The 22581-nt window shown below is 38.3% G+C and overlaps 1 protein-coding gene and 1 long non-coding RNA gene across 9 annotated transcripts in view; one reads left to right on the top strand and one right to left on the bottom strand.

Moving 5' to 3' along the window:
• Positions 1–14966, bottom strand: part of LOC140620410 (uncharacterized) — a 123212-nt gene extending 108246 nt beyond the window's left edge. For 3 of the 5 annotated variants that reach the window (XR_012020198.1, XR_012020196.1, XR_012020199.1), the window contains exon 1: positions 14342–14966. This is a non-coding gene — a long non-coding RNA (uncharacterized lncRNA). The remainder of the gene's footprint in view (positions 1–14341) is intronic. The other 2 variants (XR_012020197.1, XR_012020200.1) reach the window with 1 other exon arrangement.
• An 80-nt stretch (positions 14967–15046) lies between these two features.
• Positions 15047–22581, top strand: part of RB1CC1 (RB1 inducible coiled-coil 1) — a 98050-nt gene continuing 90515 nt past the window's right edge. For 3 of the 4 annotated variants that reach the window (XM_072804636.1, XM_072804638.1, XM_072804639.1), the window contains exon 1: positions 15047–15421. The gene's annotated coding sequence lies outside the window, so the exon portion shown is untranslated. The remainder of the gene's footprint in view (positions 15422–22581) is intronic. The other variant, XM_072804637.1, reaches the window with a different exon arrangement.

The raw sequence follows: 22581 nt of genomic DNA on the forward strand, positions 1-22581 counted from the left end.
ATATATACTTAGAAAAACATTTGTAAGATACATGCATATATATTTATATATGTCGCCTTTACCATCCCCCCGGTAATGTCTGATCACCTTGGTCTGCCTTCAGCAAGAATCCTGCTAGAACAGTGAGTGTGTGTGTTTGTGTGTAGATAGATGGATAGATAGATAGATATAAAATGGAGGAGACAAGTTCTCAGATAACCTCAGAAAGGCAGAGTAGAAGTACCACAGGTTTGTGTTTCCATGAAGGCTCAGAGAACAAAGAAATGACATTCAGTTGAGCCAACCAGGGAAAAGTTTTTAAAAATTGGTAGCCTATTGACAGGTGACCAGAGAAAATTCCAGGATAAGTGATATCCTAAGCAAAGGCATAAAGCTAAAAAGGGGAAATAACAGACAATAGTAATTAAGCACTTACCATATGGTAGGTATTGTCTTCAACTCTTTACATGTGTTACTTCACATTATCCTGACAAAGTACTGCTATGGTTTTCATTTTAGAGTTGAAAACACAGTCACAGAGTAAGGCACTTGGTCAAGATCAGCCAGCCAGTAGGAAATATTGGCAGGATCCAAAGCCAGATTGAATCCTTAGCCTGCCCACAATTCTCCCTCATGTAGGTCAGGATCTTCATTTGAAGGACCTAAAAGGCTACTTAAGGACACTTTAAAATAGAGTAGACAGTAAGGCATTACTTGGGCCAGATGAGAAATCATGAGATTAAAGTGGAAAGCCCAGTTCCTTCATCTACTGTCCAGCGCTATGAGAGGTCAAGTTCACCTAAAGTTAGGCACTGTGAGAAGTTACAATTCTTCATGCCTCTCCCCTCCAAAAGAAGGTGAGCTGCACCTTGAGGGGAGTTGAGGTGCCCTGTTCTCCCATCAACTGTGTAAATTGTTCAATAATAATATTTCTCTTTATCAGTATTAAATCTCTAAGAGAAACAACTTCTTTCTTTTTATGATCCCTGGTAATACCAACATATTTAATATGAATACATATGAACATATTCATATGTCCTCAATATCTGATCACAATTTTCCCTTTAGAAATAGAAAATATTTCAAAGAGGGGTGTCTGGGTGACGCAGCAGTTGAGAGTGTCTGCCTTCAGCTCAGGGCGTGATTGGGGGGTCCCGAGATTGAGTCCCACATCGGACTTCCTGCATGGAGCCTGCTTCTCCCTCTGTCTCTGTCTCTGTCTCTCCCTGTGTTTCTCATGAATAAATAAGTAAAATCTTTAAAAAAATTTTCAAACAAACACAGGAAGGATAGATACTAACATAATGAATACCCAATCTATCCATCACCCACATTTAACACATCTTAATATAGGACTTTGTATACATTACATATATATGTATACGTTACATACATAACTGAAGGTCCCTAGGTCAGCCTCTCTTATTCCAATTCTCTCCTCCTACCTCACCATCCTGATTGTGGTATATTTTATTACAATGTGTGTGTCTATATTTTGATTATACATTTTGATTGTACATTATTTTGTTTTTTTTCCCCACTCGACATTATCTCTAAAAACATGCAATCAATTTTTCATTTTATGATTAGATATGGTTCAAAATTCAAATGATTCAAGGGAGTATGCAGTGAAAAATTTCTTTCCCACAAAGCTGCTCAAACACCCAGTTTTATTCCGTGGAAGCAACTAGTGTTTCCTGTTTCCTCTGTATCCTTTCAGAGATGTTCTATGCACATTAAGCAAGTACACATATATTCTTTTTTTTTAATTTAAATGGTAGCATGCTGTTATGCACCTATTTTTTCTATAAGATATGTCTATAGCATAAATTAGAGTTGACACATTAATGGTAATATTAATCATAATGGGTTGCTAATTGTCCTTACTTGAGGTAGTAATATATTAGATATCCCTGAAGTGCCCATCCTCTCACAGCCTTTCCAATATTATCAAATGTCTTTATTTTTTACTTAAATATTATGTTTTTGAGACATCATAGTGGTACATGTAGTCATGGTTCACGCAATTTTAACTACTAGGTAGGGCACAGTTGTATAAATTGAATATACTGCAAGTTACTTATCCACACATCCACTGATGGGCAATTAAATTTGTCCCATGTCACTTTATCCTTGTTAGAGTGCCTGGTTCATGATAAATGTTTTTTAAGTGAATGGATAAACTAATGAATCCATGAATAATAAGAAACTGATTTTGAAGCATGCTAAACATGCTGGTATGAACTGTAAGGGACTATAGATGATAATCCCCACTATGAATCACAGTGGATTTTTTGAGACCTTAGAGGTAAATGGGAGGGGTTCAACAAGAATAGCCTTTTATAGCTTTTAAATTCTGGACTTTTTCAGCTTTCATAATTTGCATTAATAGCCTCAATCACCAGTTGGTCAAGGAAACAGTATACACATCAAAGATAATTTTTCTAATTTTAAATGTAAACAGTACTTCGTTAGTCATCTTTTGAATTGCAGAGGTACACCCAGCTGGCTAAGGGTCACCACACCCTGTCTATATTTACTGAGTTAAGAATAAATCTGGCTAGGTTGCTTTGTTGTTAAAAGAACAAACTAATTATTGAAAGCTCAAGTTCAAGTTCATATATTCTGACTTCCTAGTTAATTTTCATATCATGACAAGGACAGCTTCTAGGTAAGAACTTTATATATGCTGACTAACCACTGATGGCAAGTTTTGGCATAGGACGTTATTTAATATTTGGATACGTCGCATTTTGTGGCTGGGGCAAAGGAGCACTTAATGTGCTTAATTTTACTGAGATCATGCTAAGAAATTTGTGATCCCAAGGCAAAATGCCACACATATTTCCTCCCGATATTTAGTTTTCTGCCCTAGGAATATAATTCAGCTAAAAGATTTCAGTCCTGCTTCTTTCCCATCCTAAGTTTTAGATTGGGACTTTATCATAATGATTGTACCTATTATAATAATTATTACCTTTCAAATTAAAATTGTGCAGGCTTTGGCGATAGAAACACTTTTGAACAATTTTTCTTTGAGTTGACTTCATGTTGTTCAGGCAAGTCACAAACTTAATCCCTTATTCACTCAACAAGGGTTAATTAAATGCACACCAGATTAGGTATTTATCAGAGATGCAAGTATTAATGTCTAAAAGGTTCCTTTTAAAATATGTGTATGTACTAATAGACAGAATACTACTAATTTATGACTCGCCGCGAATTCCTAGAAAGGAATTCTTAACTAAATTATGAGCTAATAAAAGTGCACACAGTTTAAAATTTACTAATTATATTACAATAGCCATGATATGGAAACAATCTAAGTGTCCACCAATGGATGAATGGATAAAGAAAATGCAGTTATATGTACACAATGGAATATTACTCAGTCATTTTTTTAAATGAAATTTTGCCATTTGCAACAACATTGATGGGCCCTGATGGCATTATGCTAGTGAAATAAGTCAGAGATAAGCTATGTGATCTTACTTATATGTGGAATCTAAAAAACAAAAAACACAAAACGCAAAAACAAAAAAACAAGCTCATAGCTACAAAGGACAGACTGATGACTACCAGAGGTGGTGGGTGGTGGAAATGGGTGAAGGGGATCAAAGGAACAAACTTCCAGTGAGAAGCCATCAGGATGGAAAGTACAGCATGGTGACTAGAGTTAATATGTTTTGCATATTTGAAAGTGGCTAAGAATAAATGTTAAAAGTTCTCATCACAAAAAAATAAAAGATTTCTGTGTGTGTGACCATGTAAGGGGACAGATGTTAACTAGACTCATTGTGATCATTTCCCAATGCACACAGATATCAAATCATTATGTTGTACCCCTGAAACTAATAAGTTGTCTATTAGAAATATATACATTTTTAAAGTTACTAATTATATTATACAAGTAGCATATCATTATATTATTTGGGTTTGAGAGAGCAGTAACTTGCTCAAGACTGATAGTAAATTGCCAATGCAAATTATTCATGCTATTTAGAATTTTAAATAGAATTTGAGGAAAAAGTTAAATTTGAGCTTGTTTCCACATATGTAAACGGCAGTTTGTTGTGTTAGGTTAATAAGGTATAAGGCACCTAGCATGATACCTCACACATGCTCACTCAATTTTGTTAGCTACTTCCACTTTCTCCAAAATTAGTAGTATATCTAGCACATTTAACACCTTCTTCCTCTGAATGAGAATTTTTATTAATCATAAAATGAAATGAATATGAGCCAGATAGAAATGTAGACACTGAAAAACATCATTAAAATTTTTTAAATAAAAAGTTGATAATAATTATGATACAAAAGAGGAAAAAATAGAGTAATACTTTTCATTAAAAAGTTTTTTTTGAAAAAGGAAAAAGATAAATGTTTCAAAAAAGGGTTTTAAAAGTTTGGAGAGGGGATCCCTGGGTGGCTCAGGGGTTTAGCACCTGCCTTTGGCCCAGGGCGTGATCCTGGAGTCCCGGGATCAAGTCCCACATCAGGCTCCCTGCATGGGGCCTGCTTCTCCCTCTGCTTGTGTCTCTGCCTCTCTCTCTCTTTGTATCTCTCATGAATAAATAAATAAAATCTTTAAAAAAAATAAAATAAATAAAAGTTTGGAGAATGATTTGCACACAGAACGATAGAATTTAAATAACTCCATTTCTGCTTAAGTATCTTTACAATCATGGTGCTATCATTGTATATTTTGAGTCTACTGTTTAAAGGGAGGGTTTATATTGTACCACAGAGGTTGGAGACATGAATTCCCCATAGAATACAATGTTTGTTAAAAGATAATAAAAATTACTTTTTTTGAGGCTTACATATGTTATTAAAATTTAATAGGAACCACAGCATTTAGTAAGAATTTACATCAGTGGTTTTGTCTTGGTGATTTTGCCTCTGGGGACATTTGGCAATGTCTGAAGCAACTTTGGGTTGTTACAAGTGTGGGTAAGACAGTGCTATTGAAATCAAATGGATAGAGGCCAGGGGTGCAGCTACACATGCCATGGTGCACAGCACAGCCATCCACAACAAAGAATTATCTGGCTCCAAATGACAAAGAGGTTGAGAAACCCTGACTTGGACTAACACAAGTTTTTTTGGGGGAGTATTTTTTCATTGGCATTAAGGTTAATGGCTTATTTGTTAAGCAACTATGTAGACAAAGCAGTACCTTATTATGCCTGCACCCATGGTTAACTATGACATTTCCATTAGGTTCTCCTAAAGGACTGCCAGCCACCTCAAGGGAGGGTTAAATCAGACTTCTACTTTTAAAGTACTTTTAAAACCAAAGCTTTGCAACAGGCGATTTATGGGGGTCTTCACTCTATGCTACTTATTAGATTTTTTAAAAATATAACGTTAAGATGTTAAGTAACAGTTTTACTGAATTACAATTCACATACCAAAGATTGATCATTTCAAAAGTTTACAATGTGGTGGCTTTTTGGATATTCATAAGTAAATCACCACTAATTGCAGAACATTTTCAACATTCCCAAAAGAAATGTCATGCCCATCAGCAGTTATATCCCATTTATCCCTTTCCCCAGCTCCCCACAACCACAAATGTACTTTTCTATTTGCCATTCTGAACATTTTATATAAGCAGAGTCAAAGTATGTGGCTTTTTCCGATTAGATTCCTTTACTTAGCGTATTTCCATGATTCATCTCTGTTGTCATGATTCAGCCCTTTTTTTCTTTATATTGCCAGATAATATTCAGTTGTATATACAGGGCACATTTGTTTATCCATTCATCAGTTGATATTGGAATGCTTCTATGTTTTTTGGCTACTAAGAATGCTGCTATGAACATTTGTGACAATTTTCTGTGAAGACAGGTTTTTCGTTCTCTTGGGTATATAACTAGAAGTGGAAATGCTGGGTTCATGTGGTAATTCTGCTTACTCTAAGGAATGGACATTTTTGCATTATATAATTTTATTGTATGGATATGCCACATTTTGGTTTATTGATCAGTTGATGGGACATTAGGCTTACTTCCTCTCTTCAGCTGTTAAGAATAATGCAGTTTGAACATGTATGCACTAGTTTCTCTAGGAGTGGAATTGCTGGGCTATGTTGTAACTGTTCATTCTTCTGAGGGACTGCCAATCTGGTTTCCAAAGGGACTGCAACATTTTACAATCCCACCAGTAATAGAGTGCCAATTTCTCGCATCCTTGTTATTATCAGTCTTTGATTTTAGCCATCCTGGGGACTTGGAGTGGTAGCTCACTGTGATTTAGATTTCCATTTCCATAGAGACGAAGATTGAGCATCTTTCCATGTTTTTATTGGTTTCATGTCTTTAGAGAGGTCTATCCAAATCTTAAGCCCATTTTAAAAAATGGGTTGTCTTTTTTTGTGGTAAGAACTCATTATATATTCTGAATACTCGTTCTACGGTGATAGGTAACTCACAAACACTTTCTCACACTGGATGTATTTTTTTTTCTTTTCTGAATGAGGTCTTTTGAAGCATAAAAGTTTTTTTTTTTTTTTTTTAAGATTACTTATTTATTCATGAGAGACACGTGGAGGCAAAGATGTAGGCAGAGGGTGACGCAAGCTCCTCAAAGGGAGCCTGATGCGGGACTCGACCCTAGGACCCCGGAACCACGCCCTGAGCCGGAGGCAGATGCTCAACCACTGAGCAATCCAGGCGTCCCTGAAGCATAAACGTTTTTTAATTTTGATAATTTTATCTATTGTGTGTTGCTGTTTTTGGCGTCAAATTTAAGAAACCACTGCCAAATCCAAAGTCACAGACATTTACTCCTGTGCTTTCTGCTAAGTTTTATAGTTTTAGCTACTACATTTAGGTTTTCAATCCAGTTTAATTTTTGTATATGATGTAAGGTATGAGCCCCACTTTTTTTTCCCTGTCAATATCCCATTGTCTCAACACCATTTCTTTAGAAGGTTATTCCTCTGTTGAAAGGTCTTGGTACCCTTTTTGAAAATCAATTAACTTTAAATTTGTAGCATTGTATTTCTTGTGTTGAATCTGCGTATCAATTTGGAAAGTACTGCCATCTCAGTAAGTGTTTTGATTCACAAACCAGGGATGGATGTTTAATTTCTTTCAGCAATATTTTGCGATTTTCAGTGTACAAGTCTTGCATTTCTTTGGTTAGATTTATTCCTATTATATTCTTTTAAAATGGATGCTATGTAATTTTCTTTACATGTTTCGTATCTTTTATTGCCAATATACAGAAATGTGATAAAAATGTTTTTGTATAGAAACCATACTACTGAGTTTCATGAAATAAGAGAAAGGATAATTTCTTTAATCACTTAATATAGATTTTTGCTTCTTTTGAATCTGTACTATCCACTGTGTTGAAGACATATATATACTTTAACTTCTTTTCAAAGACTGGATGAACTTCCTCTCAGGAAACCCGTGATTCTCAGTTTATTTCTTAGTGATGGTGGCTATTTTAAAAAAGCCAACCTTCTTGAAACAGGAATGTAAAATGTTCTTAGGAGCCTTTAATATAGAAAGAGACGAGCATTTGACACAACCATCTCTTTGATCAGTTTCTAGAATTTCAAGAGTATAAAGGAATGAATGGGAGAAGTAAAGGAGGCAAAAAATCTATAATGTGAATATAAGAAAAATATAAAATTAAATAATTCTTTTATGTTTTAAATGTAACTAGATGTTTGTACTAAATACATACATTTTATTAATTTTAAGAACTAATAGAGTTACATTTTTCAAAAAAGCATGAGTAGCCATTGTTATTATTTTGGGACCATACAAAATGTCCAAAGTATATTTTATTTGCAATTTTCATTCTAACCTGTAGAATAATGTGAGAAAGCTAAAACAGGTATTGCAAAACACCATTATACAAGGAGCAAATTGAAATCATACATATTATTGAGTGATTTTCTAGATCCAAATGAGGTCTCAGGTTTTCCAACTCCTAAATGCAGACAACTTTATGATTTAGTTGTGTAGAAACAATGTACGCAATTCCAAAAAATATTAAAACATATTTGAAAATGACTAACTCAAAGTAATCCCTTGATCATAGTACAAAGATACAGAAAGTGCTGAGTACTCAAGATTAAGATTTATCTGACGATTTCACCAAGAGAGAGTGCCACCTATGGATTTAAAGAAGGAAGACTTAGTAGGATTAAAAGGATCTTTATAGATTTTGTATTTTGTTTCCCAAGGCTAAGTCTGCACTAGAATTCCCTCTAAAGTTTATTTTAAAAGGGAGTCCCGGGCCTTGTCACTGTACCATGTGTTTGATAGTCGGAGTGGAGAATTTTTTTTAACACTCCATTCTTCTATATGATAAAATTAGTTTTGGGAAGCATCATGAAACTAGTAGAAGTAATGGCCACAAGAGACAGTGAAAATTTTTTTTGAAATTTCATATGAATTCCATACTTGAAACTAATATTACACTGTATACTAGCTGGAATTTAAGTAAAAACTTGCAAAGAAAAAGAGATTTCATATGATCAAGGCAGTCAATAATTAGAAGTTAAAATAACTATTACAAAGGGGAAAAGAAAAGCACTTTTCAATAGTTTTTGTATCTTCCTAAGAGTTTTTTAACACTGATCTTGTTAGCAGATCAATATGGCATTTTATGCAGATAATTGTCTAGTAACTGAAGTAAATTTTAGTAAAGTTGGTACATCAAAAGATACTTTAGGGTAACTACTATTAAGGACAAATCCAATTTTAAAGATATTCTTTAAATTCTGCAAGTTGTTTCACAAGAACTAAATTTTGCATGTACCAAGTAGTCCCACAGAATGACACAATGAGATGACAGGATGGAGTTAAAAGCCCACGACTATAGAAGGGACAGAACAGTGACTGGAGAGGAGGCTAAGTAGGTGCAGATGGGTTTGCAGACTTTAAGGCAGAAGGGTGAACAAGTTTTTTTCTCATAGCTTCTATTTCCTCAGTGATGTAGGAGGTGAGATTATTTACCCAGAATGAAAGAATTGCAAAGGGGGATGGGTTAGGGATTTAAGAACAGTTTGACAGTTTGACAGAGTAAAAGGAGCTGACCACTAGGGAAACAGAGCACAGAAGAGTGAGGCAGGGATTGGATGTGAGGTTTCCAGATGACCAGTTCGATGCTCCTTTTAATAAACCACATTGAACAGCAATGTAATGGGACAGATGCTAGCTACACTTGTGGTAAATATAGCACAATATTATAAACTTGCCAAATCAAAGTTGTACACCTACAACTAATGTAACGTTGTGTCAATTATACTCAAATTAAAAAATAAACAAACCGCATTGAAAGAATGCCTCCTGGGGAAAGTTTTTTTGCATGCATGGACAGCAGGTAGTGTTAACTGAAACAAAAGGATGATCTGAGGAAGTAATATCAAAATTAGAAAATTTTGAATTAAAAAAAAATCTTGAATTTTGTGTACAACAATGTAGAATCACTTGAAGTCGCAAGAGTAAGGACACATTTTTAAGGATCTTGAGGTTTGGAAAATGCAGAAATATGTACACACAGAAAGGAAATATCGCCTATTTTTACTTATTTAAAAAGCTTCGTTAGACTTCATTTGAATGTTTACCATTGCTCTCGTACATACATAAAAAGGAAAATATAAGTAAATATTATACAAGTAATATAAGTAAATAAAATACATTGCTTTTTCCATACGATTCATCCTTTTCACCAACCAGTGAAAGCATTGGCAACAGGTATTTCCTGTGAATCCATAACGGAGCAAGTCATGGTGCTACTCTCCTGTACTGGCTTTGCAATTCTTTAGACAAAGCATGCTTTGGACTGCCTTTCATTATGCTGTCCAACATGTCTGATTCATCATCTTTCCCATCCCTCTCCACAAACTTTTGATACCTTGTGTTCAAAAGAACGCTCCACCATTGTTCTTAGGACTTTTTTTCTAAGCTAGTGTTTTTGATATCTTGAATAAACAGGTAATGGAGGCAGTTGGTTAACAAGATTGTACGGCCCTATCCATTGTTAAATGCACACAAATTTCAGAGATGTCAACATATGAAAAAAATAGTGCAACTTAAAAATAGGACAGTAGTTCTATATTTTAATTTAGAATATTTCCCTTGTCATTAGTTTTCTAAAATACAATTTTAAAGGCTGCAATTCATTTCATTATGGGTGCACCATGCTTTAGTCTGTGGTTCTGTGAAGGGCGTGACTGGCCCTTTGGGAACATCACAACGTGTCCAGAGACATTTTGGGCTGTCATCACTGAGGAAGCCACTGGAATCTAGTGGGTAAAGGTTAGAAATGTTAAGCATCCTGAAACGTAGACGGCGGCCCCTTATAACAAATTATCTGGCCCCAAATCCTATTAGTGCTGAGATTCAGAAGCCTAGTGCTAGACTTAAAATTTTTCAGTTTTTCCCTCCTTCAGGAAACCACCATATTAAGGGACAGCATAGTATAGTGTTTAAAGATATTGCCTGTTGAATTGGCTGGGCTCATATTAGCCATAACAGTTACTAGCTGAAGAACATTACCTAGAAGGAATTAGTAATCTAACTTCTCAATTCCCCATCTGTGAATATAGAGAAAATTAATTGAAAGTGGATAGTACTATCAAGACAAATAGGTTTATAAATGTAAAGCCCATGTCTGTCATCTAAGATACACTTACTAGTGTTGGACTGGCTTCAGTTAGGTTATGATTTTTTTTTTAATAAACATAATCACAAACTTCACTATGGAGGGGTGTAGTCTAAATAGGAAGAACTGATGGAAAAATCAGAAGCAAAGAATTTCAAGGTTTGGGGCCTATGTCACCATTCCAAAAAGTTTCAAGTCACTGGAAGTTTGTAAAATCAATTTAGTGGGTCAAGACTAGCATTGGAACAAAGATAGATTAGAAAATATCATGGTGCATTCCAAGAACTCTTTTCATAAAATAGGGTTTCATTGATAGAAGCTTCAATGTATGCACCAGGTCACAATGTTAAAATGTATTTTGTAACGTGAGTCACAATAAAAGACCTTTGAAAGGCACCACCCTTAGTCCAACTACCACTTGATGTTTCAGTCTAATCTATATCTGCATGAACTGATGAGCTTCTGCTTTAAGACAGTCCGGCTGTATCTTTGGACATTTTATTAAAAAAGCTCTTTAAGGTAATGAGAAACAAACTTAATGTGAAAAATGACTAAAAATATTTTGTCTCAATCTATCGCTTTAAATCTGTTGGGAAATTAAGCATGCTGGAAGTACTGTATGTGCGGTGGCATTGGAAACAGTGTTGCTCACTAGCTCATCAAGCTCATCACTAGCTTTGAAGATAAATAGCCATAAGTTTACTATCATCATTATCATGAAAAATATGTGAGTACCAACAGACCAATTGAGTAAGGCAGCTTTAATGTCTATAAACAATACTAAAAACATTAACTTAATAACCATAGTGCCAGAAGTCTCTAAGTAGTACATGAGCATGTTTTATGCATCATTGGCTATGATCTTAAAAACAAAATCCAAAACTTTTTAAAAGGAGTTAATCTTTAAAAATGATTAACTGATTCATTCTTTGAAAAAAGTCAAATTATGTTAATCGCAGTTGCTGGCTGGCTGAATATAACCTAAAAGAAAATGAGGGTAGTGACACTATGTTGAGAAATACCTAATGCATGCATAATAAAATCCCAAATCAGGCAGAGTTAACAAAATTACACTGTAAACTGTGATCTCCCCAATATCGTGATGTATTCTGGATAAGGAATTAATGTTATTTAAATCTGTTACTACAGTGATCTTTGAATGATCCCTTATACAAACCTTTTAGATATTTGAGAAGAGGAATTTCCCCTAATAATTTCTTAGTCAACCTTCAATATAAGTATTTTATTAATTGCTATGTGCCAAGCCCTCTAGAAAGTTCTAGGAACTTAAAAATAGAAAAAATTCATAGTTCCTAAACTTAAGAGTTTCATAGACTTAGAGAAACTAAAATTTATAGTTGTGTAGTATGAAGCAGAGGTAGGTAGTAGGATATGTGGATCACTATTATTGCCCAGAAGTTAGAAGTTGGCTGATGTCCAAGCTGTTTTTAAAAATGACTTTGAAAAAATGGGCAAAATGGGATGAACAATCCTGGATGAGGAAACTCCTAAGTGTAAAAGGCAAAAGTGCCAGGAGAAATAGCAGGAGAGATTGGTTGCTACATAATGGGTTGGATGGAGTAAACAGTAAAGACTAGTTGAGGTGAGTCCAAGTATAAATTGAAGGCCTGAATAAAAGTATAAAGCATTTTCAGCAAATGTTTGTACGTACAACACTTTACCCCACATTGGGGAAACGGTTCCTCTATTAAAAAAGTACTCTATTTCAACATGTTAGACAAATAGTAAAAGTTGTAACATAATATTCTAAAGGAACTACTGGCATGTTAGGGAAGGACTCTGAGAAAGTGACACTGAAATGGAGACCTGAAGGAAAAATAAGATTTTAAAGGTCTGATTTGAGATATTACAGTGTTTCTCTGTAGACTGTGAAATCCCTACATACTCCTGAAGAGAACCAGTCTCTTTTGCCCACACTATAAATCTATTAAAAGACATAAATGTTTATTAAAATTAAAAACTAATCATGTAAAAAAAACTAATCATGTAATTGAGGACAAGATTAAGTCTCTCATCTCTTCTCCCATAGAGAATATTTGCACCATTTATGTCATATTACAATTACTTGAGAATTTGGAAGAGAATCAAATGAAAGGACAGATTTAAGAGTGAAGAGGGAGCCACTGCAAAAGGGGAGTTAAAAGATTATAACAAGTGCTTTAAAAAGTGCAAATAAAATGTCAGCACTGTCCATTCAACACAATAATTTGGAGGTCCTTATTAACTTGTTTACAATTTCAGTGAGAAAAGAACAGTAGGTGGACATGAGGCTGTAGATTGTGGAGTTCCTATCAAGAAGCTTGGTAGAGTAATGTTGCATGAAGGATTTTTGCTGCTTTAATTTACTAAGGAAGGGAGAGTGTAGAGGGTTTTCAATACCTTCCCTAAAAAAGAAAATGTAACTTGTTGAAACTTATTACTGCATACCTTAAGCAGTAACTTTTTTTTTTTTAAGATTTTATTTATTTATTTATTCATAGAGACAGAGAGAGAGAGAGAGGCAGAGACACAGGCAGAGGGAGAAGCAGGAACCATACAGAGAGCCTGACGAGGGACTTGATCCGGGGTCTCCAGGATCACACACCCTGGGATGCAGGTGGCACTAAACCGCTGCGCCACCAGGGCTGCCCAGTATCAGTAACTTGTAATAGTATTTACTCCAGATACCTGCATATATATAACAAAGCTAAGGTTAACACATTTATACTTACCACTAAGAAACAACATTGAATGTATATAAACTCTTAACCTTTATACTCTGGAGATGTAAATCTTTAAGGTATGAACCAATTACTTTTGGTCATTTCTTCCAACTTATGACTAAGATTTGAGAACTGAATTTCTTTTTCCAAAGAAAGAGGTCAGAGAGACAAAGATCATTTAAAACATTTTATTTTTTAATAGGTTACCACTTGCATAAGTCAGTGATGTTTTCACCTTCTAAGCTGTATTGTATTTGTAATGATGAATGTCAGTGATAACTAAGAAGTTTAAACACCTGTATATTCTTTACAGGCCTGACAGTGTGTTTTGCTTACCAATTTTCTGGCAATATCTCTCCTCACTACCTATTTTCTGTGTGCTGGTTCCTATGCTGTGACTAAGAAAATCAGCAGCCTACTTCAGCCTTGTCAGTTCGTACCTCCCTCTAGGCATAAGAGCAATTTAGTCTCTTAATTTTCACTTCTTTCTGGGTGTATAAAACTCCAGCCTAAAAAAAAAAAAAAAAAAAAAAAAAAAAAACCAACAACAAAAAACACTAAAGTGAAATGATTTGCCAAATACAAGATTCTCTGGGATATGAAGGAGTGTAAAATTAAAAACAAAGTGGTAAAAATAAGCCCTTCTCAAACATAACCCAGATGCTGGATAAGTGTGTAAGGAAACTGAAAATCCCTAATTGCTTACCAGTCGTTCAATGTTTTAAGTCAGTTTCCACCACTGACAAATAAAAGACAGCAAACTACGCTACCTAATAGAATTTATTCTGTTTTGGTGCTTTTGAAGACGGTGATAATACTCATTTTTACGCAAACCCAACAAGAGCCCTTTGACAGCGGTAGCACCCCTAAGCTTTTACTCGTACCAAGTGTCTGGACATACCAGGAACTTAAAGAGCATTATATAATTATTCTACATCTAACTTCTGCTCATCACGTTTTAATACTCAAAGCCTTGTGGCCTCAAGTCACTGCTTGTGACTTACCGGTCTTCACAAATTCGGGATTCCCCCGAAACTGTCTTCTGTCCATTAGAGTACTCGTGCCAACCTACTGAGAACAAACTCAGTATTTCCAGGGCTGAAAATAGGAGGTCTTGCCGCTGACACCTTCATTCCAATCGACACAACCTTAGCTCTCTGGTCTCCGCCTTACCTGGTCTGAGGCAAAGTGTGCCGCCCCACACTTGCAGTTAGCTGAGACACCTATGGGCTGCTCGCAGGTCCAGCGGCGTGGGTCGCGGTCGGGGTCGGGGTCGGAGTCGGGGTCGGTGGCGGGCTGGCCTGGCCGGGCATAGACCCTGGCCCGGGAGGCGGCCCGGAGACGAGAGCTCGGAACCTCGGCGTGCCCCGCTCCTCCGCGACCGGCGGACAGACACGTAAGCTCTTGAACCTGGGGCTAATCCAAAATCCGGCGGGGTCGGCGCAGCTCAGGCCAACTCGCTGCAGAAGGAAGGTCAAAATCACCTTGGGGCAGCACGCGCCCGGACGACGACGCTCGCACCGCCACAGGCCGCCCCGCGGTCTCCCTGGGTCACCGGAGGACAGCCGAGTCCCAGGCGGGCCCACGGCGGCCGTGGGCGGGGCCGCCCCCTTCCCGGCTGCCCGCCGACTTCCGGACCTGCGCGCGCCTCCCCGCACCGCCCGGGTCGCCCGGCGCGCCCCTCCCCCCGCCCACCGTTTCCCGGCATGCTCCGCGGAGGAAGGGACGGAGTCGACAATAACAAACCCCACCGCGGCGGAGTCCGCGGCCCTGCCGAGCCCTCGGCGCTGCCTTCGGGGTCCCGCGTCGCTCCGGCCCCTCGGCTCTGACCGGCCGCGGCCCCCTGACTCCCGGCCCCCGACCCAGAGCCGAGGGGCCTGACAGCTTACCCCCTCTGCCCCGACCCCTCCCTCCCGCCCGGAGTCTGGGGCCGTGACCGGCACCCGGGACGCCGGCGGTTGTGTCGGTTGGCGGTGCCCGATGGGCGGTTGGTAGCCGCCGCCGAGGAGGAGGCGGCGGCGGAAGATGGTGCCAGGGGCCGCCGGCTCTGCTGCTGCCACCGGCAGAGGAGGCGGTGCTGCCAGGTGAGTGCCGTCGCCGCCCGTGGCCCCTTCCCCCATCTGGCTCCGCGGCTGCTCGGCGAGTTCGGGCGCAGTGGGCCGGGGGCGCCGCCCGCGCGCAGGTGTGTGCGCATCCGGGCGCGGCAGGTGCTGCCCTGCGGCTGCCGCCCTGGCTCGACGGCCCCTGAGGAGACGCGCGGTTGGAGTCGAAGCCCCCGGGGCTGCGGGCGGGGTGGGGCGGGCTCGCCCGGTGCGGGCCTACGTGCGGCTCCCGTGGCGGCGGCCCCGGGGTCCCTCCCTGTCCGCGCCCCGGGCCAGCCACGATTCGGCGATTCGGCTTTCGGAGCGGCGGAGGGCGAGGGAAGCTGCCTCCTGTCTCGTCGTCACTGTGGCAGGCGTCGCCTTCACGCCGTCTCTGACTTGAGAAACCGGAGAGCGGAATTGGGCCGAGGCCGAGCGAAGCGCGCAGCGGGAGGATCGGAGGATGCCTTTGTCCCGACCCCGGAGTGCGATGGGTATAAAGTTACTCCTAGCAATGACTCAGCCTCCGCCAGCCCCACCGATAAGATTTGGGATGGGGTGTGTTTGCGGATTTCACAACTTCCTCAGGAGGAGCAGAAGAACAGGAGAAATGGCAGCTTTTGAGGGGAATAGTTTCTTCCACCGCCTGGTGGATGTACTATGTTTATTGTTATGGTTTCGTAATCTAGTCTTTTCCATCATGACTCTTGAAAGTGTGGTCATAGCACGAGGTGGTGTGTGCCAGGATGCCAAGGAGGACTAATATGCTCTCTGTTGACAGAGTCATTACTGCAAGAATTTAAGCTAGGTAACAGTGTTTGCTTCCAGTTTACTGTATGTACATAGAGCAGTGATTTGGGCCCTGTGAAAATGTGCCTATCGTTTTATTGTATAGGTTCTGGGTTTTTGTGTTGGTGCTGCTTGCATGATTTATCCAAAGAATTGGGAAGTTAGGAACTTAGGAGGAGACGACTTTTAAATAGACAAATCTATGTTTAATCAAGAATCACATTATTATATTTCTGTATTTGATACAAAGAGGTCTCTCCCATTCCGAGTACCGTGGGGATTTTATTTTGGAGGTTATTTGGTTTATAAGCTAGGGGTGAGAAGATATTTTTGCTTTCTATTTCTAACAGAATGACAGAATGTGGCCTAAGTGAACACATTTTCTCAGTAACATTTGTCATTTTAGTGTTCATGTTGTGTTTCAGACCTAAATAGAGTTTTATAAAAGAAATGTTTTATGTTGGTGTTTGTTGATAAATATCTGTTGATGAAAATTAAATGTAAACTCAGACTACTTTTTATTTATTTATCTATTTTTATTTTTTTAAGATTTCATTTATGAGAGAGAGAGAGAGAGAGAGGCAGAGACATAGGCGGAGGGAGAAGCAGGCTCCATGTAGGGAGCCCGATGTGGGACTCGATCCCGGGTCTCCAGGATCAGGCCCTGGGCTGAAGGCAGCACTAATCCGCTAAGCCACCGGGCTGCCCAGACAATTTTTTTTTTTTAAAGATTTGTTTATTTATTTATTTATTTATGATAGACATAGAGAGAGAGAGAGAGAGAGAGAGAGAGGCAGGGACACAGGAGGAGGGAGAAGCAGGCTCCATGCCGGGAGCCCGACGCGGGACTCCATGCAGGGACTCCAGGATCGCGCCCTGGACCAAAAGGCAGGCGCCAAACCGCTGAGCCACCCAGGGATCCTCCCTCCCCCCCCCCCCCCAGACTACTTTTTAAAAGTAATTTAATTTTTTTTTATTTTATTTTTTTATTTATGATAGTCACAGAGAGAGAGAGAGAGGCAGAGACACAGGCAGAGGGAGAAGCAGGCTCCATGCACCGGGAGCCCGCGCCCTGGGCCAATGGCAGGCGCCAAACCGCTGCGCCACCCAGGGATCCCTAAAAGTAATTTTATTTAGTTGATTTTGAATCTTTTCATGTCAGTCAAATTTAGGGTTAATTATTGACCTAGTTCTTTTGATGTTGGATGACAGGGTGAAGCAGTACTCTTGTCTCAAAAAGTTTTTCTGGCTCTTGCTAACAAATACAAGTTCAGAATGCGTGGCAGATTGACTTTTAGCAAATCAAATTCATAAAGTCCAAAAGGGCAGAGGACACAAGACCTTTGTTTTTGAAAAGCCACACTTCTGAACCTAAATTTTTATTGTATTAGCCTGAGAAGAGCTTGTATTTGGCTTCTGATTTTGAGACTGTCTTTAAATCTTCATGTATTCATCAAATGTTCGAGCACCTGCTACAGGCTTTACTTTGCAGATACATGGGGCTTTTGTTTTTTAAAACAGGAATATTGGGCAGCCCCGGTGGCGCAGCAGTTTAGCGCCACCTGCAGCCTGGGGTGTGATCCTGGACACGTGGGATCGAGTCCCACATTGGGCTCCCTGCATGGAGCCTGCTTCTCCCTCTGCCTGTGTCTCTGCCTCTCTCTCTTTCTCTCTAAATAAATAAATAAATAAATAAATAAATAAATAAATCTTTAAAAAAATAAAAAATAAAACAGGAATATCTAGTAAAATGTTCTTTTTTTGCATAACACTCTTTTCTAATCCCAATTAAGCTTTTCATTTGTAGTATAGATAATAGTGGCTCAAGAAGCTCAAGTGAAAATCTGGCAGTACCTCTCTCTATACATTCATTCATGCAGTTAATATTGACTTACACTGTTGGAGCATTATTGCAAGTTTGCAGTATTTGCAAGTTTGAAAGAAAGTTACTAAAAGGAGATTTGGGTTTTATGGAGTGTAGGGGGATATTTTAGAGGCATGATCTGACATGAATAAGTCACATCACTTTTCCTTAAAAAGATGTCCTAGTCACCTCAACACCTGTTGGCTTGGGATTTATCACGTACCTACTCTGTGCTAGGTACTGGTCAAGAAATGCTAGGAATTTGGCAGCAAACAAGCCAAATCCCCATACTTATTGGAGAAAAATAAGTAAGGAGTAAAAGATACATGCTAGGAAGTGGAGGAAAAGCAGAAGAGAGGAGATGAGTATCAGGATTAGGGGATTGAAACTTCAGAAGTCCTCACTCATTGGTAACTTTGGAATGAAGACCCAGGAAAAGTGAGAAAGCTAGCTGTGTGACTATCTGGGGCAAAAACATTCTTGGCAGCAGGAATAGTAAACGGGAGGGCTCTGAGATAATTGGCATATACAAGAAAAAATGGAAAGGGTACTGCAGGTGGACTAATAGCAATGAACGGGAGGGTACTCTGAGAATGGTAATAGTGAAGACTCTACAGATACTCGGGGGCCTGCGGTAATAGTAAGGAAACAGTACCATACTGTAACCATCCCATTGCAAAAGCCACAGAGATTTGTTCCAGAAAACCCAGCAGCATGAAAGCTTTCTAGCATGAAAGGCTAGAAGGCAACTTGTACTACATTCAAGAAATGTTAAACCCCTGCAACACAGTTTTAGCTCCTGCAACATGAATGATGAACAAGAACTTTGTATGTAACCTTTGAATAAAAGATTGTAGGAAATTTTGAACCATGGGGAATTTTAAAGAAGATAAATTGCGAATGTTGGCTGCTTTGAGAGACTGGAATAGATAAAATGCTAGAGAAGCAGATTGTAGAGTGCTAGGTTGATGTTGTACTTACTGTTGTACATAAAAGTATGTAAATTTTAATTGTCACATTTCTGATTTGTTTATTATTGTGGGCCTAATAAACCTAATTGCCTGTAAGAAGACCTCTGTGGTATGGTCCCTGAGAGGATGGCATTTCTTTCCATCCCTCAGTAAAGTTGAGGTCCTTTTAAATTACTTTCTCCTAATATGAGTGCTGTCATGCACCCTTTCTTTCATTGATTTGTTTCTTCTTTCATAGCTGTTTAGTGAGTACCCTGAGTATTATGAAATGACACCCCACCCTCTTTCCCACCTCCAAGATTTTGCTCTTTTGAATTCTAATATTCTATTGGCTTGTAATTATGATAAGGGATGAAAATAATTGCAATCCCTTTTCCATTTCTTTGTTACTGGTTTGGGACTATACACATTATTTTTTCCCTCATATTCTACATGTAGTTGATCAGCAGCTATCCAGAATATCTGTTAAAATATTAGTCAGATTAGTACCGTATTGTTAATATATCCATGGTTGTTTTAGCCATTGTATGCAAATTCCAGATGTGCACATCCTTTTTTTTTTGATGTTGCTATTGTGTTTACAGATGGTCTTTGTTTAATAGAACAAAGCTAATTCAATATTTGCTATATATAATTTTGATTTCATTTTCAAACTATCATAAAATGAAGCGTAGAAATGTAACACTTTTGCTATAGACATAATTATGTCCATATATTAAAGAATTTAGAAAACCTGAATTCACTTTTAAAGGGAATGTCACAACTTGGTATTGCCATCCCTTAAAAATTATACTGTGCACAGTCCTGGATGTTTTATTTTAATTGCTGACAAGAATACAGAAAAAAATGGATGTGGCTTCCATACGTGGCATAATTTAGAGGAAGAACTGTTATCTAGTAAATTTGACTGAATTTCATTTTAACTTTCTTTTTGTATTTCTGTTAAGCAGAAGTTACAAAGTGACATAGCATATATTAAAAAAAACATGTTTAAATACCCTAATAATTACAAAGTGAATTAAGTTTTTTATGAGTGAGGCTAATTCAAAATGACATCTAGTGATATTCTGTATTGGGACTTTTGTTTTTTAGATTTACTAATATTCCAAATTCAAATTATCTGCAAGTCATGCATTTTACGTAATTTTTATGAATGGCAGGACAGCAAATGTGAAATACATTTATATGTATTGATGGAAATATTCCCACATTGTATTATTCAATTCAAACAAGCTGTATAGCATATGCATGATGTTCATCAACTCATTTTTATAAAACCAAACTGTTTGTATATACACATACATTTTTTTTTTTTTTTTGGTATGAATAGGGAAAAAAAGCCCAGAAGCCATACTATTAAAAGTATTCCTGTTGTCTCTATTCTTTTGGTGCTATCTGTATATGAAGTTGCTTGTCTAGTTATAGCTTTGTTTAGGAGGCTCTGAACTTCTATGGAAAAGGTTCTCTTTGGGAGAATGTGAGGAAAATGGCTGACTTACTCTTTTTCCCCCCCTTGGCAGAGAAAAAGGTAGGATCAGATAGAAATAATCTGATATGGAGGGTTCGAAGTCCCATTTTCAGTCCCCTGGGTAACCTAAGATTTTCCATATGTGGTGAACATTATTTTCATTGGTGCAGCACGCAGTGACCCCTCCATGGAATCATATTCTGCAATTTGCAGAATTACAAATCAGACAAAATTATTCCTAAGTCTTGTTCTTTCTCCATGAAACTTTTGGTCCAACGTATCTAGTTTGTCCAGATTTTGTGAATTCTACTAGACTTGAAAGCAACTTGTGGGAAATTGTAATTCCAACACCTAGCACAGTTTCTGGCTAATGTTGGATGTTTAACAAATTGAGAGTGAGTAATGACTTAAATGTATTCAGTTTGGGACATCAGAAATTGAAGTCTTTCCCTTTGTTTTCCCCATAAGGAAGCTAATTTTAAATTTTAAATAGTTGACAGTAAACTGGAATAGCTGACCTAATCATTATGGTGGCAGCCTCTCAAAGAGGAAATTGTAAATCTCCGGTTGATAAATTGGATAGTGTTTTACATATATATATAAAGGAGATGCTTTTATATCGCTACTCGCCCCCTCACTTATAGCTGAATGTATCCCAAGAGTATCCAAGCAGGGCAAATGTCTTTTTATGATGTGAGATTTTTTTTTTTCTTCCTCTGATAATTCCTACTACCTTATGTAGCTAGTAAGAGCTCTGTAAATTCAGAGGGAAAAGAGTGCTTGTGGGCCACCCACGGTTAGGGAAAACTTCCCAGTAGTGCTAATGAACCATGTTTTTGCACTGTACTTGGATGAGTAAAAATCAGATTAGCAGAAATTGGGGAAATTGATTCCAGCAGGGCAATATAAAGTGAGAGAATATAAGTTTCATGTAGAAGAGTAGTTGGAAATATTTCTAGAAAGGTAAACTAGGGCTTAATTATGAAGTCCATGAATGTCAGAGTTAAAGTTATAATCGCCACCATTTTTAGAGCTTTTATTATAGTCCTTGCGCTGGAAAGGAGTCTGAAATACATTCTGTAAAAGGTATCATTTCAGTTTATGGGTGGTCAACTGAAGTGCAAAGGTTATTTGAGCCTCATTGGGAGAGATGGGATTCACACAGAGGTAAATCTTGCTTCAAAGCCTGTACTTTTATTTTAATATTTATGTAGCTTTAAGCCAGCGTTGGCAAATTCACATTCTTCAAGGAGAAGACATAATGAAATTCAGTGAAACTGTGAGGTACTATACTTGAGGTCACAGGAGAGAGCTACAAAGAAACAAGCTACAGAGGGTGGTAGGCCATTGATTTGTGTCTTGCTGTAGGCAACTGTGAGGATCTAGGGAAGGTTCTTGAGGGGTGCAGCCTGGAGACAGTAGTTAATAACTGGTGTAACTGGTTCTAACTGCTCAGGAAGACTTGGAGCAAGATGGAGCCTTAAAGGCAGCAAGAAGAGTTTCCAGGCTCTAAAATAAGAGTTATGTCATTGGAAAATTAAGGATTGGATTCTAAAGGAAAAATGGATAGGCTTTTAGATGGAAATAACTGAAGTTGTGAACAATGGGAGAATGATAGCTTTTTTAACAAAAGAAGTTAGGGAATAGTTTCAAAGGAGAAGCACTGAATTGAAATGTGGATTTGTCAAGTTTGTGGTATCAGAAGCATGATTGCTAATGGAGGATATTTAGCATCTGCTGAGTGCTAGTCCTGTGCCTGGGGGCAGAGACCTGGGTTAGTTAACCAACAGTATCTGACTTTTGTATTGCATTATCAGTTTGCATAACTCCTCAGTTTATCTGTAGGTTCTTTGCATTTTCACATCAACCCTGTGAGATTGGGAGTTTCTCTTTGTAATGAAAATAACAAGTTTAAGGGTGCTTGGCTGGCTCTGTCTGTGGACTCCTGGTGCTGTGAATTCGAGCCCCATGTTAGGTGTAGAGCTTACTTAAAAAATCTTACCAAACAAAAAAATAATAATAATTTAAGTTTGATCAGGTTAGTCTGAGTCACACAGTTGTTAGTGGGAAT

Source organism: Canis lupus, chromosome 28 (assembly GCF_048164855.1).
Source record: "Canis lupus baileyi chromosome 28, mCanLup2.hap1, whole genome shotgun sequence".
Taxonomy (NCBI): domain Eukaryota; kingdom Metazoa; phylum Chordata; class Mammalia; order Carnivora; family Canidae; genus Canis; species Canis lupus.